This window comes from Gavialis gangeticus, unplaced genomic scaffold, assembly GCF_001723915.1.
Source record: "Gavialis gangeticus isolate Ggan-Ray unplaced genomic scaffold, GavGan_comp1, whole genome shotgun sequence".
Taxonomy (NCBI): Eukaryota; Metazoa; Chordata; order Crocodylia; family Gavialidae; genus Gavialis; species Gavialis gangeticus.
The window spans coordinates 8234257-8257436 of NW_017728991.1; the positions used below are offsets into that span (position 1 = coordinate 8234257).

The following is a 23180-nucleotide window of genomic DNA, read 5'->3' on the forward strand; positions in this document are numbered from 1 at the left end:
CTGCAATGCGATGCTGCAGCTAGTAAAGTGACCAAAACGCTGGCTTGCATCCATAGATGCTTCTCAAGCAAATCCCAGGATGTCCTTCTTCCCTTGTACTTGACCTTCAGGATGGGGATGAAATCCCAAAATTCAGGGTTGGTTTTTTTTTGACAATCCAAGTCTAAAAGACTACCTTTGGACCACAAATGCACCTCTCTGTCCTGTCAAACAGAAATGGCAGCACCTTGCTATGCAAGCAAGGCAGGAGTGATGCTAAGTATGTCGCCGGCCAGCGACCTACATGATTGAACCGCTGTGGTTTGGTTGTGGGGAACATGAACATGGCCCAGGAATGAAGTTGCCCCAGAAAGAATTTCACTTAACATCAAACCGCTTCTGTATTTTATGCTCTTTGCTCGCCTTTCTGCTGTGCATTCCCTTGGGATATAAAGTAGCCTTCCATAGGATTGGCTAGACTGCCGGAGACCTCTTCTTCTTTGCAAGCAGAAGCTCCCATGAAAGCCACAATTATTTCATCAGATCAATGGGGCTGTCAATGAAGAAGTCTCACTTTGCAATTTGGAGAACCAGTGCAGTGGTGTTAGTCCTGAGTTAATGCCAGGGACCTCTCTTGGGAGCTGAAATCAGCACAGCTATCCCCAGTCTGGGAGCTCTACAGGCTTCTTGATAACCAGAGGAAACACCAGCAGCCATGCTACATCAGCATTTAAAAGAGCCACCCCCCTTTAAGCCTAGATCTGGGCAGTCCGCCTGTTTCTGAGGAGGGCATCCACCTTCAACAGGCCTGGAGATCAGCACTCCTGCCGGCTGCTGAGCTCCTTGTTGCTCAGGCACCAACCCACTGCTCCAAGCCCACCGGCAACATGTGTCTGGAAATCTGGGAATGCTGGACTGGGGGGGGTGGGAATAAGGTTTGGGGAAAACAAGCACATTGTTGTCACCCAACAAATAATAAATACTGATATCTGTGGTTACACAGCCAGGAAACACCAGTGCTGCCTTTTTGGTGAATTGCACCTAGAAAATTTCCAGTGCTCTTGTTCTTATGGGTCGAATCCAGTGGCCGGTGTGTGCTAGTGTTGGGGTGGAGTCCCATACAGGTGGTTGCATCGCTCCTTCGTTCCCTCTGGCTACGCTACTCCTGCTCTTGTTCTCTTCAACCAGCCTTTCCTGAATCCATTTTATCTGTTTTTCCTGGAAAATGCAACAATCTGTCAATGTAGGCCTAAGAAAGCCCAGCATATGAAGAGAATATTAAGAGACCACGGCCAGATGTTTCTCAGACGTGTGGTGAAAACAGACTGTCAACTGTGCAGGGATCAGATTCCCTGCATGCTTACCTGGCTCTTCCCATCCTTTCTGATCCTGATTTTGCTCCCTCTGCCCCACCGTTGCAGCAGGCCCACAGCAAATGAAGCAAATGACCAGTGCTCAAGAATGCATGTTGGATTCCCTGCTGAAAAACGTATTCCTGACCACACGTTGGATCGCATTGCTGTTCCCAAGCCCATTGGATGGAAGCCTGGCTTCAGCGGATGTGGCTTAAGTCATTGGCCACAAATATCTTTCCAGCACAAACAGCTATTTTGTCCCCCTTGAGAGCAAGAGGAGAGGGAGAGAAAGAGAGAGAGGCTGCTCTACTGGTCTACCCACCCATCAATTGTTTCCTGACAATTGTTCTTTTTCGTAAGATGCCTTCCTAAAATCTTACCAGCTCTCTTAAGGCAAACAGAGCTGGGCTGGCTCGGGAGGAGGGGGATGGGAGGCCTCCAAGGAACACAATGGTGCTGCTGGTGACTCAGGAGATGGTGGTTTCTCCTTAGAGTTAGTACTTAAACCACGGCTCCCAGGGGAACTAACTGGCCGTATGCTGTGAGAGGCAATGTTCTTCTTGGTCAACTTGCAACAATGAGGTCCTATACCTGACTGAGCTCATTAAAGGTTCCTAGGTACTCCTCTCATTTTCAAGAAAGGCGGCATTATCCATGATCTCCCTTTCATGTTTCAACATTGATTTCAACTGGATGGCCAATAATAAGAATAATTCTTAAATACCCTTAATTTTCCCCTATTTCCCCCCATATTTTCTATCCTAAACTATTGTGTAACGTTGCTGTGCAGTTTCCTCTTAAGTAATCTTTTTTTTTTTTTGCTAAATTGACCCTCTGAAGTGTCACTCTGCAGCAATAAATGCATGACCCTAATTTTGTTACTGCAATAAAATATAATCAAATATAATCTGTGCAGAAGCAGATCCATCAGCTGATTTAAATGGTCACAAATTGGTGGCCCTTGGGGCATTTCCCCCCCCCCAGCTGAGGATCTGTCTCTCCATAGGGTGCAGCTTAAATAAATGGCCCAAGCTTTTTGAGAGAAACATCTTATTAAGATCTGTTGTTCAAAACTGTCACAGAACGCCTCCGAATCTCTTGCCACGTCCTTTGGAAAAAAAATTTTCAGAGAGAGGAGCTGAATAAACACATTGTTTCTTTCTTTCTGTGGTGTTAATATAGTCCCTATTACCATAGCATCCAAGCATCTCACAGTTTTAAGCTCATTTTCCTTGTTCTCCTTGTGAAGTAGGAAAGTGACTTTCACAGGTGGGGATCTGAGGAGGAGGGAACAAAATCACCCAAGATATCCTGGGACGTCTGTAGCAGAGGAGGGATTTGAACCTCTGATTCCCAGGTCACTGGCTCCTATCCTGGTTACTGGACTATTTTTCTTTGTGTGATCCTCTCCACTAATGTGGTTACTCTGTGCAATATTTTGGCTCATCTTTAGATACTGCTAGCTTCTGAAATATTGGTTTAATTGGAGCACTTTAGAAGTGGAACAATTTAACTCCACTTTTCTTTTTTAACCAGAAGCTTTTGAATCTTTCTTGCTCCTTGCTCCTCCCATGCATTCCTTTAAAACCAGCCCAAGGCGAGTTGCTTACCTGGCCCATTCAGCTGAGCGCCAGGTGCAGGGTGTTTGGTGGGAGCTGAGCACTTGTAGGTTTTCTAGGTTTTGTATTTGAGCCCTGGTGTAGAGAGAGAGGGCAGTCACCAACATGTGCATGCAGTATCTTGCCAGGCAGCGCCTGGTGAAGTCGGGGCTGGAGAAGTTGACCAAAGACACTTCATGCAATATATCCAACGACAGTGAATTCCCTGCCACTGGACCGCTGCCTGACCAGGGAATTGAGCATGGGATAATGGACTTGGCTCGACTCGCAGGAGCATCAAGGCAGAGAATTGACCATTGGATGCCATGTCTGTTTCTTATTAATGAATTGTCCAACGTTTTCTTTCAATTGTTGTAACTTTCCTGCTTCTATATATTTTTTTCTATATTGATATTTTTCCTTCCTTTTGATGTCTTGTAACCCTACAGCCTCTGGGGATCAACCTTTCCCTGTAATTGAAACCAGGTAGCTCTGTGTTTCTGGTGACAGGTGAATTGTAATGGCCAGGGGTTATCAGAAATATGGAAGAAGGTAGCACAGTTTTAGTGAATGTTGTCACCTTTATCCCTTGGATGCCTTGCATTCTTTTGGCCAAACACTGAGCCATCTGCAATCTGTGACCTGCCTGACATTACCTCATCCAGGCCTTTTGCATTTTAATCCAGCAACAGCTGTAGTATTTGACATAATGGCTCACTTTTATGTGGTGGAAAAATGCTAGAGTATCTATCACTCAGTCCAAGTAATAAAAAAGCAAAATAAATGAGGCTTTGCTTCTCCCCAGATGCATATTTTATTTATTACAAGATCTGTAATGTGTGTATTCATTCCTGATCTCGATATAGGGCTTAAGTGTTGCAAAGAGCTATGCACATGGATAAATACATACAGCCGGATGGGCAGTGTAATCTCTTTAGTTCCAGTCCGTGACAAGGAAGCCAGGGTGTGGGGAGCCCCACGGGAACAGTGGGAGCGGGTAGGTATCGAGTATGTTGGAAAATCTGGCCATTTCCCCTGGATGCTGAAGTTGAGCTCTTTGTAAAAATCCAGCCATAAGTATTTCTCCAAAGCATCTAAGATAGAGCTGTAAGTAGAGCCAAGATCTTCTGACTTCTAGTAGGCAGGACTTTGTCATGAGACTTTGTTGTCTTCTCGAGAGAGACTGCTTTCCTTCGTGATGGTGCTAATAGAAGTGGGACCCTTCTGGGTTGTTAGTGGTTCCAGTTCTCACCCTTTATACCGCTTCAAGAGAGTAAACTGGTATTAAAATGAATGCAGATACTTTCATGCCTCTTCACACTGCTGTAGTACAGGTAAAAGGGAATCTGGTGTCAGCAAGAAGCTCCATTTCTCTTCTCCTCCTCCATGGAATGACATTTTCTGAATTTGCATGAAAAATAGCAGAGATGCTGCATGAAGAGCAGGTTAAGCTGGCAAATGATTTTTCTTATAAATGACTTTCTTGAGCCTACTTCTAAAAATGTGAATCTTTTTTTTTCAATCACGTCTGCGTGACAGCAACTTTATCAGACTTGGGTGTTAATCTATTTGTTTGCAGGTGGTGAAAATTTGCCTCTTGCTTTGATTAAAGAACTATATTGTGATTTTTTTTTCTTTCTTTCTTTCTTCAGCACACACTTACTTAAGAGGAATGGAAAAAACACTGGTATCAATGCCCTGCAGCTATGGGTTTATTCAATCTTTGGAGCTGAACAGGCATCCGTCTCCCACCTAGAGTTGCACTGCATTCACAAAGGCTGAGCATAGTTTTCTCTCTCTTTTTTTTTTAGGCTGCTTCCTATACCTGGGAATACTCCACTCATAATACTCTGCTCAGGTGTCAGCAATGGCGAGGTGACTCCTAGGTGCAGGGGTGGTGACCGCCGACTGTAAGGAATGCCAGCCGAGAGCGCTTGTTGGTGTAAGCATCGTCGGTCTACAGTCAGGCCTGCATTGCCCACATAGTGACAATAGCTGCTGGCCGCTAACTGTTGAGGTAGGACTATTCCCAAGTGTAGATGTGGCCTTACATTAAAATATTATCTCAGTTTTCATGGTGCATCCTCACCAGTAATTTCAGAGTATCCTGGGCTGAGGTCAGTGTGTAGAAGGAGGTTTCTAAGGAATAGCAAGGATGACTCGATAAGTAACGCATTTCTTGTGGTCGGCGTGAGCTCATCACCCATTGCGGTACCAATGGCACTGTGCCATCTTCCACAAGCAACTAAAAAAAAAAAAAGGAAGAAAAGTCTCGATTGCTTCTAAAGATCCCATCATAGTGCCTTTTCAGATCAGGCCTCCATCCCAGCCAAATCCTAACTTGTGCAATTTCTGCCTACCTAAAATTTCTTTGCAGTTACAGCTGGAAGTGGTGTCGTTCTTCACTCTTTGCCCTAAACTGCTGTGAGATTATACCGTTAAACATCCCAAACCCAGTGGTAATGGCAGGTGAATATGTTTGACGTACTACATTGTTTTATGAAGTAATTTAGGACGTCACAGCTGTATAATACAGGTTGTCCCTCTGCATTTCAACAACCCTCTGTTTTATTTATTTTTAATTTTCTAATTTGTATAAATATGCCCTTTTTTTTAGTAAGATGTTGGGCCTGTGGACATCCCAGGCCTTTTTTGGCACCTCAAGGCCACATGCTTTTGACAACAGCTTAATTTCAGTTTGAATTTCTCTATCAAATGAAAATAACTGGAACCAGTTTCCCACCTGGTTTTGTTTACAATGTCTGCTTATATTCCCAGGCGATTGTGCATTACAAGAGACAGTCACGTCTTGTTCGTAAGCGCCTTTCGTTTTGGAGGTGGAAGGGGGGAGAGAACGAGAGATTTATTGCTGGTGGCTGAGAAAAAAATTACCCCTCTCTCTTCCTTGATAGCACTTTCCTTAACACTTTCCTTCTAAGTCTATGTTCAAAAGAGGGTTTTTTTATGGTAATCGGGATTTGGAAGCTGAAACAAAATTGGGGGCTGGCTCTGAGAAGTTAAATGCCTTCAAGTCCCTTTGAAGTCAGCAAGAGCTGAAGAAGCTCAGCACCCTGAAAGACCCGGGCCTCTGTTCTTGGCTTATATTCAGCATCTAACGTGGATTTTTGCTGTTGACACACAGATACCACCAAGTTCAGTGGCATGAGGTCTGGACCCAAAGCTGTGATGTTTAGGAGCATCTTTTCATTCATATTTCATAGATTTCATAGACATTAGGGCTGGAGGGGACCTTGGAGATCATCAAGTCCAGCTCCCTGCCCCAGGCGCAGGAAAAATTGAGCATGTCAAAGACCCAGTTTTGTTGTATTGAAGTCCATGGGAGTTTTACCATGGGCTACAGTCAGCAGGTTTCAATTAGATTTACTTAGCATGTGGACTTCAAGCACATGGACAGCTGCTAGATGAACATGATCTATTGCACTGGCTCAGAGTGTAGCTGGTGAGATGGTCCCTGGAGCAAGACACTTGCATCCTGAGGATCACTGGTCCAGAGCCTTCCCCCTAGAGCATGTGTTCATTCTTGATCCAGAATTACCCTCTGCTCAGTATTTTGCTGGGGGTTATAATGGGAATCACTAAATTCCCGTGCATCGAACAGTCAAAGCTAAATCTTTTCAACCTTAGCAGCTTGCTACAAATTGTTTCCCGACACTTTTTCTCTAAATGTGGACCAGCATCTGTTAAGGAGAGCAGGTTTGCAAAGGGTCAGCAGGTACTTGCAGGCTATTTAAGAGGCAGGCAGGCTGGCGTTAGCCTGGATTCTCAGGTACGTAGAGTTGGATGACTTTCTATTAAGCATTTGTTTGTGAAGGGGGAAGAACAACTTGCAGAAAACAAAGAAAGGTTATAGCAAAACCTCCCTGCCTAAAAGCATTAGATTCAAACTGGTTTGCTTTTTGTTGTCCTACAGTAGGTCATATACCGTTTATAGTTCTTCCTGGATTAGAGGAAAGGAATATGTCACTGTTTTTTGTGGGGAGTCTCCTTCAATAATATACCATGTGCATTGGCTGGCATCCATGAGCAATGAATGATGCAACAGCTTGTGTCTCTTGGTGCTTGCAAAGAATTTCTCAGTAAAGTGTGAGAGATGTGGTATGTAACTTTTTTTATGGAAACAGATTTCACTTTCAGGTGCCCAATGAATTTTATTATAAACTGGAAGAACAATGAAAATGATAACTCTTGTGTCCCACATACTCTCTGCCTTTACAAAGCCACTTCAGTTGTCCTTTTGGTTGTTGTGATGCATTACTTTGGGGCCAGTGCAATCTCTGTTATCACTTTTTCTTTTCAAGCTGGTGCCAAGGGAGACCTGGGTAAGGCACAGGGCTCCTGAACTGCTGCCCCTTTGGGTCAGTAGGAAGACTTGTCAACTTTAGAAGTGGTTGGATCAGGCCCAAGACTGAAAGCTGAGAGTTCAATGCCTGCCTCTGCCACAGACCTCCTGTGTGACCTTGAGCAGGTTCATTTTCTACTGACTGCACCTGGTCAGAGCCTTAATTTCTCTGAACGATGATGAGCAGGGGTCATCTGCCGGCAAGTCCTGCTCTTCCAGACCTGTATCTATAATCTTGCTGTACAGACAGGCATAGTGGAAGCTAGTTTCTAGAAACTGATAGACGCAGGATCAGTTATAGCACCACTATCCCGCTGCTGTCACGTGCAACTGGGCTGTAACTCCTGCTGCATTTTGACAAGGCTATTCAAACTCCAGATGGCCTTGGAGAGTTGGGGATGTGCCTCTTTCTTATGGGTATTGTCATCTTTTCTTGGTGCACATTATTCTGAGTGGAGATCTTCCATCTACAGTTCCTGAAAGTTATGTAGGATCCAGCTGATGATCTTGAGGGCCTTCGCACTATTCAAGACCCCATGTGTCTTGGGGAGAGGGAGGGGCCACTGCATCTCATTTCCTGGAAAGGAAGGCAGAAGCTTTGTTGTTAATGGACTGAGCTGGGATTTAGGACCTGGAGCTGGCTTGCTTTTCCCTGCATGGTTCTGGGCAAATAACTTCATTTCTCTTGCAACCAAGAGTCATTTGGCATAAAAGCTGCATGCTGGTAGCGTGGCAGCATTGCTAGCCTGAGGCACATGCCGGTTCCCTAACTCTGGCATGTCATAATGATCTTGCATCTGTGTCCAGATGGATCCCAGAAAGCTCCTACTACTTTGCCAAGTGACTACAGAGTACAGCCTCGATACAAGACTAAATGGAAGTCTTCTGCCTAAAGTGCTGGGTAGGGACTTGGACCTTGAGCTCTTTTCCTGGCCATATCACAGACTTGCTCCGTTACTTTAGGCAGGCCGCTTACCTCTTTCATCTCTGTTTCACAGCTGGCGTTTCCCGGGGGTGCATGACCAACCGCAGGGGGTGCACATGAACCTGTGTGCATGCACTACGCATCGCCAATGCCTCTAGAGCTGTGGTTCTCAAACTTTTTTGTACCAGGACCCGTTTGTAAGCATCAGTGGCCAGTCTTGACCCAGTGCCCCTCACTCCCAACCTGCTGCCCCCTGCCCCCAGCCTCCTAGTGTGTGTGGGGTGGGCATGGGAGGCCACAAGCAGCCCTTTGCAGGCTGGACCTCTGCCAGCCTGCAAGGGAAAAGCCACAGTTTCCCATGTTTTTCTCCTTTAAAGGAGAAATATGTTTTTAAAGTTTGTTTGCAAACCTTTCATATATTTTTGTGAGCAACTGGTTGAGAAATGCTTCTCTAGAATGACCCTTTTGCCTTCAGGGTACATAGACCGATGCTGACCAATAATGGTTCAAAACACCTGCACTTCCAACTCCTTTGGGTTGCTGCCTGTTGCCTGTCTCCAGGGATTGCCTTCCTTTATTCTGATAACCAGCGGGGAAAGCCACACTCCAAATGTGTTGTTCCTCTCCTGCCCTTGCTGTTGTATACAATATGATTTTTTTGGCCATTTCAATGTGCATTCATGTTTGCCATTACAACATGCCATCACAATGTCTATTTGACTCTTTCCAATACCTGCTTTCCATATTAAGTCAATGTTCAAACTTCTAGAACTTCTTGCAGTACTCTGCATGTTTCTCTTCAGGGTGTTACCCAGTCCCTAATCCATATCACTTTTGCTTACTGCAACAATTTTGACCTTTTTTTCATTGCTATGACATTCTTTCCAAAAGCCACCTTAAATGGTGCTTAACTTTGCCCACTAATCTGGTAGTATGCTAACACAGTTCAGCAAATGATCCTTTTCATGAGTTTGTTCTGATTTGCCCTGCTGGTTTTTCCAGCTGAAATATCCAAGAAAATCTGTTGATCTCAAGCTTCTTCCCCATGCAAGAGATATGACGTCAAAGTAAGTAACAAAAGGACCTACAAGGTTGATTTTGATTTGGTTTCATGTTTTTGAAAATGTTGGTCTGTACAAGTAGCCGCACACCACAGAGGGTCCAGAACATCCATAATAAAAAATTGAACCCATAGGAGGATTTTCCTGACCCCACGCCCTTAAAGTCCATGGAAAAGCTCCCATTTCCTTCCTGGGCCCTAAGCTCAACTGTATTCATAGATTCATAGATGCTAGGGCTGGAGGGACCTCAACAGAGTTGCAACCATGGCCTTGAGAAAAGAGTGAAGCATGGCTCTATAATTTGATACAAGTCTGTAAAAGTGCCCTTTTCCCGCATTCTCAGTGATTTTTCATAGGATTCTGCTTAGTTTTACAAGTTTTTATTTAATATTCTGACTACAGTACTGCTTGGTGGGAGTCCATTTCCATTTCAATTTTCAACAGGAAAAGTTCAAACATTTTATTTCAGTTATGTCATTTTTTGATGCTGTCACATTCCAAGTGACTTTGAACATTAAAAGTGTTTTAACAAACAATATTTAAACATATCAAAATATTACATATTATAAATAATGCCAAAAGTTGAAATAAAATTAATTGAAGTAGTGTTGAAACCATGTTCCCTTACTGGAAAAGTTGGAGAAGTCTGTTTACCTCAAAGGTGTCTGATGATTTCCTTATTGAAATTCCCATGGAGCAAAAATTCTGAAGCATTTCAAAATTTGGACTTTTTGACCTAACTTTTCTTGGACTATCAGTTTCCTATAGAAGAGAAATTCCAGTTTCTGACCACCTGTACTTGTATGGTAATAGCTTAAATGCAGCTGTTTTGGATTCTGGAAGTCTTCTTGGAAGCCGCTGATACTCTGGACCATGGTGTATGTGCAAGAGGTCTATGTGACCATCACGTCAAGACCTTTGGTGCATATGCCTAGGCAAGAGTATAGAGGAGTAGAGGCTGCCCTAGACCTACCAGCCTTACTATAGACAATTGAGACCGAGTCCAAAGGCCAGAGCGAGTCCAGACTTCCAGTGCCTTGATGGTTGTATTTCATGCCAAAGAGCAACAGATAAGAGATCCTGCTGACTGCCTAACACATCACTGAGGGCATGTTTCTGTTAGGGTGATGTCCCTTAGCCTCTGTCCAGCCAGGGAGTAGCCACAAGGCAGTGGGAGCTTGGGTTTTGAAGCACCGTATACTCGCCTTACTCTGGAGGTTGCAACAATGAGGAGCTACCCCACCATGTTATCACCAAATTCTCCAGTTGGACGCAGCTTATGGTCATACCCAGGACCCATCTGGAAGTACTGACTCCAGATTTATCATCAGCTAACCCTTGCCCAGATTCCCTCAAACCTGTTCCTCAATTGGTGCTCGATTGGGCAGTTCTTGCCTGCTGCCTTTGCAAATATTCCTCACCCGAGGAAGGGCGCATGAGCCTGAAAGCTTGCAAATAAAGACATTTTTTTGCAACTGTCTAATTGGCCTAATAAAAGATATTGCCTCTACCAAAAGGTCTGACTGCTTTTGCCTGTAGACCAACACAGCTAAAACCTGTATCCTTGAAATCATGATAGCACCATAGCTTTGTAACACAGAAAGCTGATCTGAACAAGGTCCAAGAAAACACTCCAGCTCGTGGTGAAATAGAGGAGGATGTCGGCAGCTCAGGGAGGATCTACCAGCGATCAACACTCTGGAGTCTGACCTCTGTTAAAATCAATTGCTTTTTACAGCTGTAAAGTGTACTGGGACTTAGTTAACTTTTATCTCTGTGGCATTGCATATGGGCCAAACTGTCTGACCTCAGCTGCATCCGTACAATCCTGTTGACATTAGTGAAGCCAGTGGGAGTTGGATGTAAAGAGCAATAGCAGCAATGAGCCTGTTAAGAATGGGGCTGCATGGAGGCCCAATACAAATAGGCACAGCTTTGTTTGAATGTTGCTTGTTCCTGCTTCTATAAAGTCCATATTTGCTGCAGTTTGCTTTATGTCCCGTGAGGTATAAAGGTGTTGATGAAAATAGGGCATTTTTCATATGTTTTTATATAAGGAGGATGTCCTATACTCTGAATTGTAGATGGGGCCAGGTGCAGAACCCAGCTCCGCTGAAGTCGGTGGGATTACAGGGTCTTCAGCACTGTACCACGTGGAGCTTTAGGCACCCATTGAAGTAATACAAATGTTACTGTTAACTTTATAGAGCCCGATGCCAGATCTCATCGATGTCCCCAGAGGTTTGATGTGTACTGATGAATTTGAGTACACAGGGCATCTTTTAATGCCTGATCCAAAGCTCATTGAGGCCATAGGGACTGTTTCCATTTACTGTGTTGGGCTTTGATCAAGCCCTTCATATGTTAATGTTTTCCAAGCTGACTGGCTGTATTTGCAGTAAGATTTATTCCTGCTATACTGTACATATGGTTTGACTTCGGTTTTTCAATTGCAAGAGTTAAGCAGAAACAGACAGCAAGACCGGGGCAGATTTGCTGAGTAATGCAAACTGCCTGCAGCTTTTTACCTGAGGTCTGTGCACAGCTGTATATTACCCAAAATAAATGCAAACCAGAAATCTTATGGCTTTTTGGCAGTTTACATGTAGTCGCAGTTTGGCATTTCATCCTGGAAGCAGCTGCATTTCCAGTGGGCTCTACTCCCACTAGTTAAGCTTCTTACATATTTTTCAACAATAATAAAACCCAAATCCTCCAATCCCAGCATGCCTTTAATTAATGGGGCCTATCTGAGAGTCAGAATGCTGTAAAAAGACAATGTATTAGCAGCATATTAACATCATCCAATTTACCAAGGGGGGGAAAATAGGACGAACCAGATCAGCAGACTCTAGGGACTCCCTTTTTCCTCTGGAAGTGAATACAAAATCTTTATTATCTTAAGTACAGGAGGAGAGAGGTGGTTTCTTCTTTTTTCCACCTTAACAGAAGGTGGTTTCTTTCTTTTTCTTTTAAATAATTGTTTTTTTGGGGTGCAGGATGGTCTCAATTGCAAACCTGTAAAGTAATACTCTTTCTTGCTTATGCAAACAGCAGTGTGAGGGTATTGGAAGCGGAGGGAGGAGAGATTGGTTCTGAATCTCCTCTGTCATAGAGCTGGGTCTCCACCAGGGTTGAAACAACATAATATTTTCCCTTTGGCTGAAGTGATTATAACAATGATATGTTTGTTCTCCGAGCTGTTAGATCTCCCTTTCCTCGTACAGTCAGTCAAAAGGTACCCAGTTTCTGATCTATTGCCTACTGCAGATTCAGATGTCGTTCTAAAGTACCGCTGCTTGCTTATTTCCTTCTAGCTTGTCTGTTAATTGAGTGACTTGTCCAGCATATCTCAGAAAAAGCGTTCCCACAGGCCAGTCCCAAATATCAAAAGGACTTTTCTCCATGAAACCAGCTTCTTTTGTGCAAGAAGGAGTCTGTGTGTGGGCTGCAGCGCTCATTCCTGTTTAGAGGGAAGTTGCATTGTATCTAAGCGGAACAGATCTGTTTTTGATGTCTCTTTGCCAGGTGGCATGCCTGGATGTAAGTGTTGGTTGGAGCTGTGTTGGTCTAAGGACATAGGCAGACAAGGCTATTTGGGTAAATGTGATATCTTTTATTAGACCAACTGAATAGTTGGAAAAATTATTCTTTGCAATTCATGCCCAAAAGCTTGCAAAGAATGGTTTTTCCAACTATTTAATTTCAGTTGTTTTAATAAAAGTGATTGTATTTACCCAAATAATGTTGTCTGCCTGTGTATAATGGTGGGCATTTCAACTGAAGCCCTCAGTTTAAGAGCTCGCTGAAGCTCCTCTTGAGTTGTCCAAAATCTTTTCAAAGACTGACAGCCCTAGGTGACTACTTACCAGGATCTGAACCCTGGGGAAGAAGCTGTCTGGAGCTAGCGAGGCATCTCAAACGACGCAGATATTTGGTCAGCTAGATACACGTATAGAATAACCTACATACGTGGCTACCGGATGCTGTGAAATGCTGCATTCAGCACAGCGCTTGGTCCAGCAAACAGGGTGATCTCGGAGTGTGTGAATAAGTTATCTTTTTTTTAACTGAGGCTGTTTAAGTTGGAAATTTCCAATGACAAATTGAAGGGCACTGCTGCTTAAGTCACGGCACTGTAATGGGAGTTGGGATTTACAAGTCCTGCCAAATTCAATAAACCTGTATTATAGCCTTTTAAAATTGTTATATTGAACACTTGTAGTAAAGAGCCATTTTCCTTCTATTGTTTCATAATTTATTCAGTGTTTTCTTAACTGGCCCATCAGCAGAACCATAAAAGTGCCACTGAGTAAACTTTGTTTAATGGTGACCAATTTTTGTCTGTTACAATAACTTCTGCGGGAAAAAACAATTACCTTGTGATTTGCCGTCAAAGCCGGGCGTGCAATTTCTTTCCAGTTCATTTAGATAGGACATTGCTTGCAGGCTTTCTGGTGCTCTCTGTGTGTTCTCCCTCCTGCACACTTTCGGGCCTCACTAGACCTGCTGCAAAATATCGGTTCGGTCCTGAACCCAGCGCCCATAAACGTAGCCACACGCCTCTGTTTTATCTGTGCCATTGCTCTTCTTTGACGCATCATCAATATAGCTCAGATTCTTGGCTCAGAAAGAAGAAAAACACTGCGAGCATCAGCTGTTGCTGTTAGCATTTTGTCATTGGTCTGTGTTATAAAATGGTATGGATTTGTTTAATCCCATTTCCAGTTGATGTTTTTGAGGACAGCAAAAGTCTGGAGACTTTTTTTTGACCCTCTCTAGACTCTGTGAGGTAGTATGGGGTCGGCATGAGATTTGGGTCACTGAACATTCCCAATATTATCAGAAAAAAAATCTTGGAAACCATCAGGACCTGCTGGTTTTCTAAACTGGCTTTGATCCCTAAGTTTTTTGACACTGGCTAGTAATTTAAGGGTGCTTTAATTTTTGGTTACCCCAGCCTCCCAAACAAGGTCCCTTGGAGGTGTCTCAGGGTGGGCACTCAGAGGTGTAAGCTGGTGGTGCAGGTAAGTCATAGGACCTACTCTTGGCTAGTCTGCAGAGGATAAGGGTGCAGTGCGCTGCTCATCTAAAAGATGCATGGTTCTGCAGCTTGTGTGTTTGTCTCTGGAGATCCCTGGTTTAATCCTGGCTTCATGTGCTTGCCAAACTATTACAGAGGTGCCCAAAATCACTAGTGACATTTGGAAATGTAGGCCTCTTTTTAAAGCTGGTGGGGTGGGAGGTTGTATGCTTCAGTGTCTTGCAGCGCGGTGGGGAGGCTACTTGCAGGAGCAAGACCTGCAGGTTCAGATGTTTTCCTAGGAAAGTTATCCAGACAGATGTCCTTGGCTCAAATTTTCCCCTACATGGGGAGAGAGTACTGGCTTTGCATAGTCAGGACTCAGAAGTGCCACAAAATCTTTACTATCCATGCACGGTATAAAACACTCTGATTTTTAAGGTCGCATCCAAAACGAGCTTCCTGTGCTGTTCATATATCTTTCATGCTTTACAGTACGTACCATTCAACATATCTGTTTTGCCGCTGAAGGATCAAAAGTTGAGATGACTCCAGGGAGTCTAGGTGTTTCCATTCTCGAGATTAGGCTGCTAAACTACTGCAGGTTATGAGTAGCTTGAAATTTTACCATTGGGACATATGAGAGGGTTGAGATCTAATCAAAATAATCAGACCCATATATCACGTTACCCTTCTTGGAACCCAGTCTTCTGTTACAAAAAACATATTTAGGATCCATAAATTGTTCTGCTCTCGTCTCCAGCATGTTGGCCATTAAACGCTGCGGAGATTAAACATCTACCATTATGCAGACAGCATCATGTTTATAACAAATTGCTTCCTTGTAGCCCACCTGCTGCTCTCAGTAATTTGAAAGCACAGTAAGTTTAGTCTCTAAAGTTGTATTTTGAAAGATGATGGTGGTTTAAATAAAAGGTTTCAAATTACCAGCCCTCAAATAGCTACCTAGAGAGGCAGTGTGTAGCATCTGGACCATTACTGCATTACCGTAAGACTTTTAATCGGCAAGGGAGTTTCTAAACTGAACGGCTGGTGGGAGCGAAACGTGACACTAAGTGGACAGCAATGTAAGGAAGCTTTGTAACTCCCAAAATGGTAGGATAAAATAGTACATCTTGTGGGGGGAGACATGGGAGGGAGGAAAGAAAAGCAAAATTGGCTTGTGTGTGATAGAGGCATGCGTGTGCACACAAGGCAGTGTAGCCCGAGCATTGAGGTACGAGAAGTTGACTGCAACAGAATTGTGTTGATTTACATCGGCTATTCAGAGATTCAGGCACTCATAGCTCAATGTTTGCATCTCTCCTCATATCCACCACTTGGGGTTAAATAGGTCTGGTTGCCACCATGTCCGCAGCTTTTTTTGAGAAAAATGATCAAATATATGGAGATACGGGAATCAGGATTCCCACCCGCAGGTAAGCGCCATGGCATACACATGTGTGTTAGAGCTGGGATTTCAGTTCTGTTGAACTCGCATGAGATCTGAACTCCTAAACTCTTTCCACCTTTTTCTAAATCCATAAGGTAGGTGGGAACCTTTTCCAGAGTAGGGGCAAAGCTGTGGATTGTGCAACTTTTCAATTCATTCATGTCAAACAGGATCTGGGGTTTCTGCCAGACACTGGCTCCTGCGTGCTTTCCCGGAGCAGCATTTCATTGTGTGGGGCGTTGAACAGCACCTTTCTGGTGGTTCTCCGGGTGGTTGAGCCCTTTCCTGCACTGCTCCTTCTCCCTGCCTGATCTCATCTTCCATTCTTGAAGCCACAATTTAGTCCTTTGACTATTTTGGAGTGGCGATCTCCTCGACATTGATGGTCTTTTGTGAGGCCGTTCTCAAAACACTAGAAGCAAGGAGGACAAAGTCGTCTGACCAGGCATATTCCAGCCCGGTCCTATGTCAGGTTTGGGTTGAGAGGAAGGAGTGACTTGTGATTAGAGCTGAGGTCTAGGCATCGGGACGTTTGCTCTATGTTCCCTGCTCCTCTGCAGACTCCTTGGGTAACCATGAAAAGGAGCTGATTGCCCCACTCTTTCCTTAAGGGGACCCGTCTACATGAGTAAATCCAGTCTAGTGGAAGGGATGTTTGGCTTTCTTCCTTAATGCTTGTGAAAAGGTTTAAACTGCTTGGGCTAGGGCACCACAGGGAAGAGAGTAATCAAATAATCATCAAGGGGAGATGGTGAAGAAAGGGAAGAAACTTGCTACTGCCGTTAGGGTGGGCCTTCCCCGGGGAACATGAACAAAGGAGGTCTTTTCCTTTACAGATCTGTGCATGCTGCAAGAGTCAGAGCTTTAGGAAGTCTGGACCTCCATATCTCTGCTGTGTTTGATTTTGACTTCCTCTGTAGCTGGACTTGGGGGATGAGACCTCATCTCGCATATTAGAGCTGGCTCCAGGAGGTGCTAATTGCAAGCAGCTTCCTTGAATTTCTGAGGAGAAGAGACAGCCTTGCGGCCACAATGCAGAAGAAATCTTTGGCAGGCAGGTGGAGAGTCCCCAAGCAGAAAGGATAAAAAAAAAAATCAGAGCTGCCAAAGAAATCTTTGGCATCTCTCAATGGATCGTTTGTTTCCGTTTTGATACTCAAGGTATTTTAAAACGATGTGGCGTAATTTCAGCCCTCTATCTACATGCACATTTGCATGTTTGCTCACAGCTGCATGGCTGCACAGACAATCCATCACTTTGGCCATCTGTTTAGGCCTCTGAATTGACAGTTACATTATTTTCTTAAACCCCTATTTGAACAGCAAAAGAACAGCTAAACAGGCCAGTTTTGTAGCCTTGTAGGAGGGATCTTTTGCAGGTTTTTTTTCCTTATGGTTGAGGCTAGAAAGTTGGACTAGAGAAAATGAGATTTATTTTTTTTTACTGTGTATTTGTGCAGTCTAATTTGTGGCCTAGTTTTATGAACTGAAGACAGTAGAGCTGCTGATGTGAGGAAACAGGGTTCTATATTACAGTCTTTACAATGTTAAGAAAGGGTTAAAATTAGTGTGGGACACTGTGAATGTAAAATGATTGATGTTCCTAAAAGCTGCATGCATCTTATGTCTTCAGATACACATAGACACTTGCATATGAACAGTAAGCAGGCTCGTTTTGTACGCTCATCAAAACCAGGAGTAACCTCAGCTGAAGCAGTGTTGTTCCTGAGAACAGAACTTGCCCTGAAATAGCAGGGTAGAGAATGGGTTGTGGATTCAAAGGAAACTCGTTAGAAGTACGCAAAGTAGCCACTCTATTATTGTAGGTATTCCCACAACAGGATCACATCTTCTCTTAAGCGTAGCCTGCTATACCCCAGGCAACATACAATTTTGCTCCCCCTGAAGTCATCACTTCTTTCCGCTGTTGGAATTTGCTTGTCAGGAATAGAGACTGCATCTGCCGTTTTTAGGGCTCAGGATAATTTTCACTTATTTGTCCAGGCCTTTCCCTAAGAACTGTGGTGCCTTTCAAGGACCAGAGTGGGTGGGGGATGTTTTCCTGCGTCTAATCAGACTGATGCTTTTTTTAACTGCAGAAAGAATGCTGGGTATTGATGTGATGGGCCACCCTGCTGCGCCAATACTACTATGAAGAGGTTAGTGTGTTTGATCACTATTTCCTTCTCATGAATAGAAATCACGCTGATCAGTTCTGTATTCTAATGCCCATACTGCCAATAGGTGAGAGATTCCCTTTTCAACTCAAGTTATGAGGGGCCTGGTTTGTTATAATTATGTATTAACTTTTGACCAACTGATTCTTAGTTGTATCTTAGCTGTCAGGGTGTGCAGACACAAACACAATTCACCAAAATAACCCAGGTTAAAATTTTTCATGCGCATTAAATTAATGAGGATCAAATGTCGTGGTGTGTACAAACGCCCCTTGTTTGCAGGTGTGTGTGGTATTGTGGCAACTGTGGAAACGTGGGAGGCCATAGACTTGTGGCAGTCTGCTGTCCTGAGCTTGCTTTATGTTTTTTGACCTTATGAATATGATTGTTCTTCTCTTTCTTTTCCAAGGTACCAGTGTAGTTTTACTGAAGTAGGGCAGTATTTCAGGTGCAGCCTTGCCAGAGTCAATGCCAGTGCTAGGCTTCTTAGAGAGGTACTTACCGTGCTTTGCAACGTATAGGTGTATATCAGTATTTAGGTAAAGAGGATCTCATTAACATACATTAGCTTATTAAAGCTGTACTTCTGATAGCAGCATGTTCATTTGAGTTTTTATCTAATGCTCAGCACAGTTGGTTTAACCTTTAAAATCCAGCCTTGTTTGTAATGAGCTGTTACAATTAGTAGTGCTTTTCCTTATTTTTTCCTTTTCAGTTTTAGGGAGATGTCAGTGGGACTTTGAATAAATCTTTTCTTTCCCTGGGAGGAAAACATTGATCAAAAATAGATGTTGCCTTACCTTCTGGGCCAATCAGTGTGCACCATCCAAGCATGCTGTTATTGCTGCTGGTATTCCAGGGGTGCCAGGGACTCGCCAAGGGGGGATGTACAGTTTTTCCGTCATCCTGCCAAGCTTCCTCTGAAAGAGCCAAGATTGCTGACATGAGCAGAAGCTTGACCTGCAGAGAATGGTGCCAAGTAATGTCTGCAATGTGCTTTACACAAGGGTGTGCTAACCTCGGCATTTTTCCCTAGCTAGATCATTCCCACAAAAACAACTTTCTCTCTTGTAGATATAGGCAGGAGCAGAGAGCTGGGTTTCCAAGCTCCGATTTTATCAAACGTGCCAGGTAGAAACGGTTTTGCATCTCTACAACCTTAAAACATGTCCATTTCCATTACAACTACATAAATTTATAACTGTGGAGCCTTTCCTTTTGGGGGCATGGGGATGTGCATGATAAATCTTGTGGCAAGCAGCGTGCAGTGTGTTGCAGCATCGTTATATATGATAATTCACAGATCAAACCTCAGCAGAAGATTTATTGCCTGGATTTGCTTATCATGAGTTTGGCCTAAAATATGGTTGGAGACAATTTAAAACGAGACAAAAATAAAAGCAAAATGCATTATTGGATTAACGGTATAGAAAGACTCTTGGAATGGGTTATTTTATAACCTTTCTTTATGTAGTTTCTTTTAAATGAGTTTATATATAAATCATCATTCCACGTACAATAAAACAGAAGGACGCTATCAGAAGGTCTGCGTCTTTGCAGTTGGGAAGGAGCTGATCTTATAGCAAGGCGGTTGTTAGGATTTGTAACTGTGCCACTGACTTGCTATGGGACCACAGGAAAAACACGTAATTGCTGCGTGCCTCAGCTTCTCCATTGTAGAAACAGGGATCTCAACATCATAATACATCGTTCATAGGCATGATGCAAAGCTTCATTTGTGTAATACATTTTCCAGATTTCCCCAGTGACAATGAGAAAGTGTAAAAAAGTTCTAACAATAAATCTTGCTTACAGGCACTCTTCTGTTTGCTGTCCACATTTTAAGGTAAAAGGGACCTGTAAGAGAAATGGCACTAACGGTTTATTCAAAATACCTCTCAAAATCTGACTTGTTTCACCTTCATACATTCACGTGATAAGTGGGAAACCTTTTATTTCGGAGTTGCACTGTTAACTTGGTCACTTGACTGCACATAAAATCATATGCAAAAGTCGCTTAGTAATGATAACGACCCTACATCTAGCGTAGCAATTCTCTCAGAACAGCACTTTATTAATGAGCTGTGGAAAGTATGTGCCCTGTGTCTGTACAAAATCAAGCCTCATAGTGAAAACACTGTGGTGGAACTCGAGATCTGACTCTGCCACAGACTTCCTGTATGTCCATAAGCAAATCACTTAATCTAGCTGTGCCTCAGTTTTCCCACCTGCAAGATGGGGATAATGATACTTCCTCTTCATAGAGGGTTTGTGAGGATGAATTCATTAATGTTAGTGAAGTGTTTGCAGAAGTATCCAGATGTATTCTGCTCCCACTGAAGTTAATGGAAGACTTCCTATTGACTTAATAGGAATAGAAGCTGTTACAAACACTAGTTTTTTGGGATCGGTTCCCATACCCTCCACCCTTGTAGTGTCAGCGCACAGACACATTTCCTGTGGTATTTAGGACATGAAATGTACTTGTGGGGCTACATGGCAGAGGCTTGTTCTGTCCTTTGCATATATAGTTGTGGGATACCAAGGAGGACTGACAGCACTCGCTCTGTGCCTGTGAGTATCCTGTGACTCTTACTCTCCTGTGCAGGAAGTAGGGCTCTAACAGTTTGTCCCGCTGTCTTCACCCATTGCTGGGGAGGGATTCGAACTTCTGATTGAGGACCCTAGGAGGCTTTATTCACCTCCAGCTTATGATCATTTCTGCTGTCACTGTCCAGTGTACAGCCCATTTCTTGTCTATAGCATCTATGGTAGAGCAGGGTACGGTACTTAATATGACGTGGTAGTTGAAGGCTGCAGCCCTGGACGTGGGCACAGCTGGCTGAAAAGGGGCCCTGGCAAAGGCTTCTGAGGAATGTGCTGAGTGGGGCGGGGGGAAATTTCCTGAGCAAATGGCTTATTTGCTGAACTGTGCAGCCCAACCGAAACAAAAATGAAACAACGTTCAAAAGAAGGCAAACTTTTGTTTTGCAACTTTCTAAATGAACTGCTTTGACGACTTGTTTTGAAAACGGGATTTCATTACATTTTTAACAGGCGCACACGAAGCTTGAAAAAATAAAACAAATGAGTTTGTTTTCATTTTTGTTTATTTTTGCCTCCCTTAAATTTTTGATTTGGGTTATAACACAATCCTATTGGGGAGGGGGTTGTTTCTGTTCTGTTTGGCTCCTGAAGCAAAAAATAAAATAAAATAAAATAAAATCAAAGTATTTGCACACTTCTGATGCAGAGTGGGTTTCCAGTTATTTTCTACCGGTACCATGTCAGGCCATTCACTTTCCCTGGGGTTTGTGCCATAAATGTTCCTAAGCCTTGCATAGGCCCTTACGTAATAGAGGCCTGTTTTACCAACAAAGTGTATGTATGTCTATTAGACGGGCTTGCTTTGAACCAGGGTGCAAATTAAGGGGGACTTGGGGGGAGGGGGGCTCAGCCCCTCCTTAAGACACAAGAGCCTTCTTGTAAAATTTGAAAATGATAACCTGAGGGGGTCTTCAGCTGGATTGCTCCTTCACTTAGGTGGACTTGTTAATCAATGAACTGGTTTAATTTTTTTTGCAGACCCTGCCCAAGAGTCAAAGTGTGTTTCAAACCCAGGTCTGCACCAAAATGCTGGATATAGGCTCTCCTCAAGCGATGAGGATTCATGCTGGTATCCCGTCTGGCGCCGTGTCTCTATGGTAGTCTCATCTAGCTGGAAACTGACAAGTTCCACAAAAAAATAAAAAATAAAAACTCCCCAAACAAACAATTCCCTGCCCCCAAAACCACTCTGCATTTATTTCTTTAGTGATTTCTTTTTTGTTTGTAACTAAAACTGTAATCCGGAGAATAATGTGCGTTTATTACGGTCGATTCCCATCTTAATGATAGTTTGATTTGTGTCTTTTATTGAATTGCTAGGTCTGGTTTAAGAGGAATTTGATGGATATAAAATGCTGTTTCACCTTATTTTCTGTGATGCATTAAAGCATTATGTGAAACCCAGCAGCCCTATTTACTTACTTACTATGTTATTCAAGGTGTTTTTAAGACTTTGTATCTGGGCCAACACCCACTGTAGCTGATGGAAAAATTCCTATTGATTGTAGCAAGTTTTGGGTTAGATCCATGGTGACAAACTTCCTAAGTGTCTGGTGTATGTGTTAGGCTAGGGGTGGGCAAAATGTGGCCCGTGGGCCAGATGCGGCCCGCCAGGCCATTCTATCTGGCCCGTGGGGCCCCTAAAAAATTTAGAAAATGAATATATATCTGCCCCTGGCTGCCTGTCATGTGGCCCTCGATGGCTTGCCAAAACTCATTAAGCGGCCCTCCACCCAAAATAATTGCCTGCCCCTGTGTTAGGCTCTTTAGGCTTTATTGCAATACAAATCTCATGTATTTGTACTTCAGTCATGCCCATGGCCATATCTGATGTTATGACTTCGTTGAGCTGGGTATAATGTGCCAGATCCAAAAGAGGAGCTAGATGCTGAAACCCCTTGCAGTCCTGAACCACCCCTCACCCCAATCCCACTTAGCTCTTTCCTGACCCTGGAGGTGCCTGGCTGAGGAGTGATGGTGGTGCTGCTGCTCACCTCTGATATACTTGGTGGTTACAGCATTTGCCCAGGAAGTGGGGAATGAAACTATAGTTCCCTCTGCTTAAGGAGATGCAAATATCCTCCTTCCACCTCCCAGGAGAGAGCCTCAGGCCGGAGCCCTCTCCCCGCCTGCTAGCAACGGGCACCGTGCTGCAGAGCATGCAGGATCTGCTGGGCCAGAGAGAGAGTGCGTCAGAGGACCTCGGCTCTGTGGTTCGGGTGCTGTGCCAGGAGGGGGGAGCCCCAAGTTCTGGTACCTGCTTCCAGGACTGCTTGGGTGTTTTACACCGGATAAAATGCAGAATTGAGCCTGCATGGGCAGAGCCAAAGGGGAGAAGGAAATGGGGTACAATGACCTTCTCAAGGTCACGTCGTTGGGTGGTGGCAGAGCTGGGAGCAGACCGTGGCCTCTGGGCCAGGCTGTGCTACTTGCCTGTGTTGAGTCTGAACACAAAAAGTAGATGAAAGGTGAGTACATCCCGTTCTGCCCAGCTTTGTGGGGCGTTGCACAAAGGATTTCAGCATTGCCAAAAGATTTGCTCGTACACTTTGCTCTTCACGTTGCAGCCCCCAAATCCTCCAGGCACACAACCCCAGCAAAAGGCGAAAACAAACGTGGTTTCCAGACAGCCTGCTGTTCTC

At 43.9% G+C, this 23180-nt stretch overlaps 1 long non-coding RNA gene across 1 annotated transcript; it reads left to right on the top strand.

Annotated features, from left to right (window-relative positions):
• Positions 1-15609: 15609 nt before the first annotated feature.
• LOC109296114 lies at positions 15610-21929 on the top strand. Its single transcript, XR_002096896.1, has 3 exons — positions 15610-15740; positions 17854-17913; positions 21517-21929. It is a non-coding gene; the product is annotated as an uncharacterized LOC109296114 (long non-coding RNA).
• The last annotated feature ends 1251 nt before the right edge of the window (positions 21930-23180 follow it).